This window comes from Anolis carolinensis, unplaced genomic scaffold (assembly GCF_035594765.1).
Source record: "Anolis carolinensis isolate JA03-04 unplaced genomic scaffold, rAnoCar3.1.pri scaffold_13, whole genome shotgun sequence".
In the NCBI taxonomy this organism is placed as follows: domain Eukaryota; kingdom Metazoa; phylum Chordata; class Lepidosauria; order Squamata; family Dactyloidae; genus Anolis; species Anolis carolinensis.
In genome coordinates, this window is record NW_026943824.1 from 7,047,116 (window position 1) to 7,056,657 (window position 9,542).

The window sequence follows — 9,542 nt, forward strand, 5'->3', positions numbered from 1 at the left end:
TCCGTGCTACGAAATTCCTGGGATTTGCAATCTGGAGAGGCACCAGCCGTCTTGGGCAGAGAAAGCTTATAAAGCTATATCTCTCAGGATCTCATAGCATGGGACCATGGCAATTGAAATTATCCCAAACTGCATTAATCCTACAATGGATATGCACCCATGGCCTTCTTGGTGTTGGCACCCAATGCAGTAAACTAGTATTTTCTCCCCAATGCAGTAAACTAGTATTTTCAGGTTGTTGTTATATAGTCATATACAGTAGAGTCTCGGTTATCCAATGTAAACTGGCCGGTAGAATGTTGGATAAGCAAATATGTTGGATAATATGGAGAGATTAAGGAAAAGCCTATTAAACATCAAATTAGGTTATGATTTTACAAATTAAGCACCAAAACATCATGTTATATAACAAATTTGGTAGGAAAAGTAGTTCAATACACAGTAATCCTATATAGTAATTATTGTATTTATGAATTTAGCACCAAAATATCATGATATATTGAAAACATTGGCTACAAAAATGTGTTGGATAATCCAGAACGTTGGATAAGCAAGTGTTGGATAAGTGAGACTTACTGTATTCATATATTATTATTATTACTATATTATAATTTTACTAATATATAATTACCATATTAAAATTTTACTACTATATTATTACTGCATATATATTTATCATTATTATTATTGCTATTGCTATTGCCATTGCTACTCCTACTGTATTACCATTCCAGCAGCAGTCTTTCGGCACAAAGCGTGCTCAAAGACAGTCTTTTCCCCAAAGTTTCTGGATGTGGCCCAGAAAGGCGAACTTCCGAACAATCATCTCAGAAAGTGTGCGCCTTGTTCCTTGAGCTCATCTTCAAAAGAAGGACACTGCTTCTCTATCCACCGTGCCATTGTCGCCTTTGTTTCCCCGAGTCTCAAATTAAAGACTATCTGCTTAACGAAAGAAAAGAGAGACAAGAAAAAGGGAAAGGGGGAACTGATTCATGTTCATTTTCTGAACCTCGACGCAGCGTCAAAGGACGTCTGGCAGGCGTTCATATTCTTCCTGGCTGATCATAATCGAGGGAATATATTAATATCCGCTCTGTTAATTTGCCCTCGCCTGGCTTCGAAATGGCTAAAGAGCCTTTTTTCGTCTCTCTCGCTCGGAGAACAACGCAAATTAATTCAGCCTTTTATTGAGACAATCCATCGCTGTTTCTTGTGGGAAGAATGGGAGCGAACCTGGCTTTGAGATGTGTCAGTTCAAGTGGTGCCAAACTGCATTCATTCCCCAGTGTAGACACGCCTTACTACTGACACAGTACAATTTTTTTTCATGTCAGGAGCGACTTGAGAAACTGGTGTGAGAGAATTGGCTGTCTGCAAGGATGTTGCCCAGGGGATGCCTGGATGTTTGATGTTTTACAATCCTTGTGGGAGGCTTCTCTCATGTCCGACAGACGGGGGCTCATCCCACGCCCCGGATTCGAACTGCCAACTTTTCAGTCAGCAGTCCTGCTGGCACAAGGATTTAACCCATTGCACCACCGGCACAGTGTAATATACCATATAATATTCCACACCTCACAACCTCTGAGGATGCCTGCCATAGATGTGGGTGAAACGTCAGGAGAGAATACTTCTGGAACATGGCCACACAGCCTGAAAGACATACAACAACCCTGTGATCCCGGCTATGAAAGCCTTCGACAACACATGTAATATACCATATTTACTCGAATCTAATGCTCATCTTTTTGGGTCGAAATGACCTCTCCAAACTTAAGAGTATGTGTGAAATTTGTGTCATACAGTCATCTTAGTGCTGAGCCAAAGCCAAAGGGGACGTTGCTTCAGGAGCTCCTCTTTGAGGGACATCACCTCAACGTTGTGCAATTCTGGGATGTGTAGTTTGGCGAGGCATCAGCATCCAAGGCACAAGACCTTGTCAAACTGAAGGTTCAAGGAAATGAAAGTGGAATCATTCAACAGCATAAGTACACCTCAAGGTTTCGTTTTATGTGGCTGGAAGCTATTGTGTCCTAACACTTTTGTTTTTATCCTAAGCAGGCAGCAACTGTAATGAGCACCTTTTTGGCCCAAATAACAAAGAGGGCACTTTTGGTTGCTGTGCATTACATTCACAATACTTTATTGTGCGCACTCAGAAGAAGACATACAAGCCACACTAAACACCTTCGCAGAAGCATACTAGAAGCTCAGCCTCTCACTGAACATGGAGAAAACCAAAGCTCTTCCAACAGGCACCAGCTAATCCCTCTGCAATGCCAGGTATACAGATTAATGGTGTAACATTAGAAAATGTGGGCCATTTCCGCTACCTCTCCACAAAAGTTAACATCGACACTGAAATACAACACCGGCTGAGCTCTGCGAGTGCAGCATTTTTCAGAATGAAGCAGAGAGTGTTTGATGAACAGAACATCCGTAGAGAAACCTAGGTGCTTGTTTATAAAGCCATTCCCCTCCCAACCCTGTGAAACGTGGATGGTCTACAGACATCACACCAAACTCCTGGAGTGTTTCCATCAGCGTTGCCTCTGAAAAATACTGCAAATCTCTTGGGAAGACAGGCGGACAAATGTCAGCGTGCTTGAGGAAGCAAAGACCACCAGCATTGAAGCCATGCTCCTACGCCATCAACTCTGCTGGACTGGGCACGATGTCCGAATGCCCAAGATCACCGTCTCCCAAAGCAGTTGCTCTACTCCGAACTCAAGAACGGGAAACGTAATGTTGATGGGCAGGAAAAAAGATTTAAAGTTGGCCTCAAAGCTGTGGCATAGACATTGAGAACTGGGAAGCCCTGGCTCTTGAGCGCTCTAATTGGAGGTCAGCTGTGACCAGCAGTGCTGCGGAGTTCGAAGAGGCACAAATGGAGGGCTTAAGGGAGAAACGTGCCAAGAGGAAGGAGCGTCAAGCCAACCCTGACCAGGACCGCCTTCCATCTGGAAACCGATGTCCTCACTGCGGAAGGGAGAACATGCGGGTCAAGAATAGGTCTCTTCAGCCATCTACGGACACACCGCCAAGATTGAAGACAATCGTCCTCGAACTACGAGGGATCGCCTTGATAGAGGCTATTGATTAAAGTGATTAAGAAGCTTTGCTGACAACTTGAACTAAAGAGAACCCCTCAACCTTTTTCCTTTCTGTAAGATTGAGGAGACAGCAATAGAGAAGTTAACCTTTGTCTGTTATTCTGTGATGCATTTGTGGTTAGCAAGCTAGGACAAATGTTCCAAGTGGGGATAAAAAGTTGCTCCGTTGGTCATTGTCACATTGCTCAAGATGCTCAAGATGGTGCGGGGGAGAGACAAAGAAACAAGATGTCAGCAGAATGAAACCCCAAGCCGGAGGAAGGGAGTCAGGTCAAGTCTACTAGGTCAAGATGACCCAGAGAGATGTATAGGAAGAAAAGTCCCTCTCCCATCCAGATGTACCCTCACCCACTTCCTTTTGGTCTTTGTTTTGCGAAACCATAACCATAAGCATAATTAAAAATAGTATAGAAAAGTTAAGAAATACATACATAAGGGAAATGAAATTGTTGACCTAAGACGTCTGAAATTGTTGATGTAAGATGTTTATTACTGGCTATAAAAGCAGTGGCCCTCGACTCATTCGGGGCAGAAGTCCTTTGAATAGAACTCTCCGGAGTTCTGACTGTTCTGCCACTTCACAGCTGTGCAAGGAAAATAAATGAGATTCTGCTTTACCTCTGGAGACTGGTCTCTCATCATTTGCTGCCTACTGCCACGGACCACACGGAGACCCCAAGCCGGGGGTCCCCAACATTTCTGGTGCCCAACGTGGGGCGAAAGGCAGGAGTGCTGGCTTGGCGGGACGCTAGGAGTTGTTGTCAACTCGTTCCGTGAAGGCGACCGCTGCCCGGTCAAGGCGATCGACCAAGAGGACGAGAAACGGGATCCCGAAATAACATCAGACCGTCCCTTCTCGCTCGACCAGATAGGCTGCCATCGCCAGCGGGAACACTCCACCCGAGAGAGAAGTTCAGAAATCTCGTCCCCGGGAACGGCAGGGAATGCCAGGCATCAGGACCAGGCAAGTAGAGTTTTTGTTTCGGGGAAGAAAAAAGTCTAGACTAGTAAACAGAAAGACACATCAGGGTGAGAGGTTGAGATTGCCCATTTGAGAGTGTGCCACAACCAGATAGGTACCACCCTAGGAGGAAAATAGGGCAGGGAGAGAGTAAGAAATGCCACACCCCATTAGAGTGTATGATGAGGAATTTTTCTAAGTTTAGACCAGCAAATACTTTATTGTGCGCACTCAGAAGAAGACATACAAGCCACCCTAAACACCTTTGCAGAAGCATACAAGAAGCTCGGCCTCTCATTGAACATCGAGAAAACCAAAGTGCTCTTCCAACAGGCACCCGCTAATCCCTCTGCAATGCCAGGAATATAGCTTAATGGTGTAACATTAGAAAACGTTGACTATTTCCGCTACCTTGGCAGCCACCTCTCCACAAAAGTCAACATCGACACTGAAATACAACACCGGCTGAGCTCTGCGAGTGCAGCATTTTTCAGAATGAATCAGAGAGTGTTTGATGATCAGAACATCCGTAGAGAAACCAAGGTGCTTGTTTATAAAGCCATTCCCCTCCCAACCCTGTGAAACATGGACGGTCTACAGACATCACACCAAACTCCTGGAGCGTTTCCATCAGCGTTGTCTCGGAAAAATCCTGCAAATCTCTTGGGAAGACAGGTGGACAAATGTCAGCATGCTTGAGTAAGCAAAGACCATCATCATTGAAGCGATGCTCCTACGCCATCAACTCCGCTGGACTGGCCACGTTGTCCGAATCCCATCACCGTCTCCCAAAGCAGTTGCTTTACTCCGAACTCAAGAACGGGGAACGGAATGTTGGTGGGCAGGAAAAGAGATTTAAAGATGGCCTCAAAGCTGTGGCATAGACACTGAGAACTGGGAAGCCCTGGCCCTTGAGCGCTCTAATTGGAGGTCAGCTGTGACCAGCAGTGCTGCGGAGTTTGAAGAGGCACGAATGGAGGGCTTAGGGGAGAAACGTGCCAAGAGGAAGGAGCGTCAAGCCAACCCTGACCGGGACCGCCTTCCACCTGGGAACCGATGTCCTCATTGCAGGAGAACATGCAGGTCAAGAATACACACCCAAGATGGAAGACAATCATCCTCAAACTATGAGGGATCGCCTAAGTAAGTAAGTAAGTAAGTGCTTTATTGGGTTTCAGGGCTTGGGAAACGGAGGTGCGCATTAGATCCGATGGCGCATGAGACCCGAGTCATTACGGGTGCATCCACGCCACCAACGTGTTGCCAGAAGTGCTCGGTCACGGCCTGGCAAGTACAGCTCTTTCGAATGTGAATCTGTCTAGCTGTGAACTTCAGGCACGACGCATTAAAAACATGGTTGTTCTGGGGTTTGTATTTTCCGAGCTTGTCTTGTTTGGAGGCTCTGGCCCTGCTGGGTCTCCTCTCCCTCCGCTCTCTTCTCCCTTGTTCCCTCCTGCCGGCTGAGCTTGTCAAACACAGTCCCCGCTGCGGAGCATCAAAAGGCCGCATTAAAGTTGCGCCGCCGGATTGGGGATCTGGTGTCCATCTTTGGAAACAGCGAGCAGGAGCCCCGCGGAGGGGAAAAGCATCAGCAGCCGCATCAACAGCCGCGGGGGGCTAAAGCGTTATCGATGTACCTTCAGGAGAGAGGAGGAAAAGGTCTTCTGCCGAGCCAGGGTTTAAAGAAGCAACTGGAACTCAACTTTGGGCCAAAAGAAAGAAAATAAAATCCCATTGCAGTATGATCAAAACGAGGCATGTCCATTTTATTGCTACGAAGGATTTTCATGTCTATTCATACATCTATATACAACAGGCATGGGCAAATCTATATATATAAAAGGGTAATGAAATTTGGACAGTGAGCAAAACAACAAAACTACACATCACAGAACCATGAAACTTGGCAACACAACCCCCCATCCTTGCCCCTAGGTTCCGACAACAAAAAGAAAAGAAAAATAAAGTCCTAATTAGAGGGAGAGGAATAATTGTTTTTATCCCATTGCTGCCAGTTAGAAGGCTAAGCTCCGCCCACTGGGTCTGCTCCCAGTTAGAAGGCTAAGCTCCGCCCACTAGGTCTCCTAGCAACCCACTCAGCCATTTAATGGCGCCCAGGCCCTCTTCAATCAGGCCTCTTCCCCACTGCCTATAAAATACAGATTATCTGATTTGAACTGGATTATATGGCAGTGTAGACTCAAGGCCCTTCCACACAGCTATATAACCCATTTATAATCTTATATTATCTTCTTTGAACTAGATTATCTTGACTCCACACTGCCATATAATCCACTTCAGGCCCTTCCACACAGCTATATAACCCATTTATAATCTTATATTATCTGCTTTGAACTGGATTATCTTGAGTCCACACTGCCATATAATCCACTTCAGTGTGCATTTTATATAGCTGTGTAGAAGGGGTCTCATATAATCCATACCACCATACTTTGCCACAGCAACGCGTGGCGGGGCACACCTAGTGATAATAATAAAAAAATAAACTTTATTTATATCCCGCCCCATCTCCCAATACGGGGCTCGGAGCGGCTAACAACGTAAAAGGCAAATATTCAGTCCAACAAATAAATGAAATGTATTGTTGTTGTCAGGGGCCCCTTGTGGCATAGTGTGTTAAAGCACTGAGCTGCTGAACTTACGGACCAAAAGGTCCCAAGTTCAAATCCCAGGAGCAGAATGAGCGCCTGCTGTTAGCCCCAGCTTCTGCCAACCTAGCAGTTCAAAAACATGCCAATGTGAGTAGATCAATAGATACTGCTCTGGCGGGAAGGTAACGGCGCTCCATGCAGTCATGCCAGCCACATGACCTTGGAGATGTCTATGGACAATGCCGGCTCTTTGGCCTAGAAATGGAGATGAGCACCAACCCCCAGAGTCGGACATGACTGGACTTAACGTCAGGGGAAACCTTTACCTTATTGTTGTTGTCAGAGATCTTGCAAAACTATAACTCCCAGCTTTGCTAACCAGATCCTTCCCAGGCTGGGATTACACATAATATGGATAATCACTGGCTGCAGTGTTGCAACTGCCCCAAAGGGCTAGTGGCCTCTCCAAACTACAATTCCCAGGATTCCATAGCATTCAGCCATAGCCGCTTAAGTGGCATAGGATAGCTAAATGCTATGGGATCCTGGGAGTTGTAGTTTGGAGAGGCACCTTCTTTGGTAAAGAAAGCCAAAAACCTTGTGAAACTATACCTCCCAAGATCCCATCTCATTCAGCCGAGCCAGTTCAAGTGGCATAGGATGGCTTAATGTTAGGCGATCCTGGGAGTTGTAGTTTGGAGAGGCACCGGTCTTCTTTGGCAAAGAAAGCTGAAAACTTTGTGGAACTATACCTCCCAAGACCCCATCTCATTCAGCCAAACCAGTTCAAGTGGCATAGGATGGCTTAATGTTAGGGGAGCCTGGGAGTTGTAGTTTGGAGAGGCACCATCAAGGAAGGCCTTCTCCTCATCTTTCCATCATTCTTTATATCCCATCATCCACCGCAAGGATTTAATGCCCTTACTTCCATTATCCCCGAATGGGTTCCCCTCCACCTCCAATGCCGAACAAACCCCGACTTCCCTTACAAGGATCAACAGAAGAGGCAATTTCCTTCAAAGCGTAAAAAACCCAATATATTATTTACTTACCGCATTTACACTCGAAGGAGTTTAATTATTCATCGGGCTTGATATTAGCAAAGTGCCTTCCGTGAGTCTTTTTTCCTCGCTTTCCTTAAATCAGCAGTCATGTCAAGAAAAAGGAAAAAGCATTAACAAGATGGGCAAAAGGGGAGCCAATGTGATCCCTGAATCCCATGGAACCCATACATTTCCATTTTTTTTAGAAGATTGGCCATTCTAAAGCATTTTTCAGAGTTGTTGTTTTAAAAATCACCACTAACACCAGTGGACAACTAGTCAATGCTGTTTTTGGGAAATGAGCATTTTTAGCAATCGGACCCTACTTTTGTTTATCAATCCTGGACTCTAGCTTCGATGATGATGATGATGATGATGATGATGATGATGATGATGATGATGATGATGATGATGATTAGCTATTGCTACGTCTCACCTGCATTTAAGGTAAAGGTAAAGGTTTTCCCCTGACATTAAGTCCAGTCATGTCCAGTATTTGGATAACTGGAAAAATTTGAAGCTATCTCTTCTTGGCAAAATCTCAATTATCAAAATGAATGTGTTACCCAAATTGCTCTACTTATTCCAGTCGTTCCCAATTATAAGGAATCTAAGCATTTTTAATATTTGGCATAAAGACATTTCCAAATTCATATAGCAAAATAAAAAGCCGAGGATAAATCGGACAAATTTCTCTCTTTTTCCTTTTTTCTTCTTATATTCTCTCTCTTATATCATTTCCTACTTTCTATAAACAATCAGTGTTCTCCCACTTTCGATGTGAAAACTCTATTACTTGCATATTTCTTTTTTAACCTCAAGCACAAAATTTCCAATAAAAATATTTCAAAAAAAAAGTCCAGTCATGTCCAACTCTGGGAATTGGTGTTCATCTCCATTTATAAGCCCAACAGCTGGTGTTGTCCGTAGACACCTCCAAGGTCATGTGGCCGGCATGACGGCATGGAGTGCCGTTACCTTCTCGCCGGAGCAGTACCTAATGATCTACTCACATTTGCATGTTTTCGAACTGCTAGGTTGTCAGAAGCTGGGGCTAACAGCGGGTGCTCACTCCGCTCCCCAGATTCGAACCTGCGACCTTTCAGTCTGCAAATTCAACAGCTCAGCGGTTTAACACGTTGCATCACTAGCATAGTAATATTAGTATTAGTATTCGTATTAAATGTATAATTATGTATGTTTTCAATGTATACTCTTAATTTTATTGTAATTTTTAATCTCGATGGATTTTAAATCTGATGTAAACTGTTTTATGATGTATATGTTTGTATTGTAAGCCGCCCTGAGTCCCCTGAAGGGTGAGAAGGGCGGGGTAGAAGTGATGTAATAAATAATTAATAAATAAATAGTACAGTAGAGTCTCACTTATCCAAGCCTCACTTATCCAAGCCTCTGGATAATCCAAGCCATTTTTGTAGTCAATGTTTTCAATATATCGTGATATTTTGGTGCTAAATTCGTAAATACAGTAATTACAACACAACATTACTGCGTATTGAACTACTTTTTCTGTCAAATTTGTTGTATAACATGAAGGTTTGGTGCTTAATTTGTAAAATCATAATGTAATTTGATGTTTAATAGGCTTTTCCTTAATCCCTCCTTATTATCCAAGATATTCGCTTATCCAAGCTTCTGCCGGCCCGTTTAGCTTGGATAAGTGAGACTCTACTGTATTATATTTATATCCTGCTTTTCTCATTCTCAAGAGAGACTTAAAGTGGCCAAGACTAAACATCATTTGTTTGATCTGGTTTGTTCGCATTATCTTTATGGCATTGAATATTTGCCA

At 44.1% G+C, this 9,542-nt stretch overlaps 1 long non-coding RNA gene across 1 annotated transcript; it reads right to left on the reverse strand.

Annotated features, from left to right (window-relative positions):
* Positions 1 to 2,126: 2,126 nt before the first annotated feature.
* Positions 2,127 to 8,748, reverse strand: LOC134294244 (uncharacterized). Its single transcript, XR_010001211.1, has 2 exons — positions 7,739 to 8,748; positions 2,127 to 5,776 (listed from the first exon to the last, which is right to left on the reverse strand). It is a non-coding gene; the product is annotated as an uncharacterized LOC134294244 (long non-coding RNA).
* Between the last annotated feature and the right edge of the window lie 794 nt (positions 8,749 to 9,542).